This window comes from Oryzias melastigma, linkage group LG4 (assembly GCF_002922805.2).
Source record: "Oryzias melastigma strain HK-1 linkage group LG4, ASM292280v2, whole genome shotgun sequence".
NCBI lineage: Eukaryota > Metazoa > Chordata > Actinopteri > Beloniformes > Adrianichthyidae > Oryzias > Oryzias melastigma.
Window position 1 is genome coordinate 5,236,017 of NC_050515.1, and position 741 is coordinate 5,236,757.

General features: G+C 47.5%; 1 protein-coding gene across 3 annotated transcripts in view; it reads right to left on the reverse strand.

Moving 5' to 3' along the window:
* frem1b (Fras1 related extracellular matrix 1b) overlaps positions 1-735 on the reverse strand; it is a 60,260-nt gene extending 59,525 nt beyond the window's left edge. For 2 of the 3 annotated variants that reach the window (XM_024258679.1, XM_024258677.1), the window contains exon 1: positions 209-735. The gene's annotated coding sequence lies outside the window, so the exon portion shown is untranslated. The remainder of the gene's footprint in view (positions 1-208) is intronic. The other variant, XM_036211443.1, reaches the window with a different exon arrangement.
* Positions 736-741: the final 6 nt, after the last annotated feature.

Genomic DNA, 741 nt, shown 5'->3' on the forward strand with positions numbered 1-741 from the left:
GACCCCACTTTTAATGTAAACAAGCTAAGGAGAGCAGAAGGGTTCATTACTAGCTAAACTCCAAAATAGCCTAAAATTCCTCAGTAAACTAATAACTGGCAGATCACGCGAGATCAAAATAAGAGTTATGTTTACATGTAAATCAAAAAGCTGCTCGGGATACAGTTAGTTCTGTCAGTCTCAGCTCTGGGAAGGACGACCTCTTTACCATTGATGTAGCCACGCCCACCCGCGTAGTAGGCGACTTTCCCCTCTCTTCTAGCTGCTTGGACCAAAGCCTCGGCGATGCTCTGCTTTCCCGCTCCGCCGTAGATGGCGCTCCTGTAGGATGGAATTCTTTTTCGCGGCTTTCCACACGGCGTCTCGGTAGGTTCTGGACGAAAACTGGAGAATGATTCCTCTCGGTTTGTTCTCGTTTTCTATCAGTCTTCCCAAGCGATGCCCTCAATTTTTAGCGAGTTGTCATGAATCAGTTTCTCCGTGGCATCAAAGCCGGTGTTAATCAGGTTTGAAAGAACATCAACGATGTCATTATCACAACCGCTGCTTCTCCTCTCACCTCGAGGTGTTGCAAGTTGCGCTTTTTTTTGAAGCTTTTCTTTACATGGAGTCCCCTCAGTAGAAATAGACAGGAGTGGAGACTCTTCTTCATCCGGGATGACCGTCTCTTGTTCAGCATTAGCCTTCTGGGTGTATGGGTGTAGTCATGTCCCGCACCGCTAACAGCACTGCTGCTGCTAG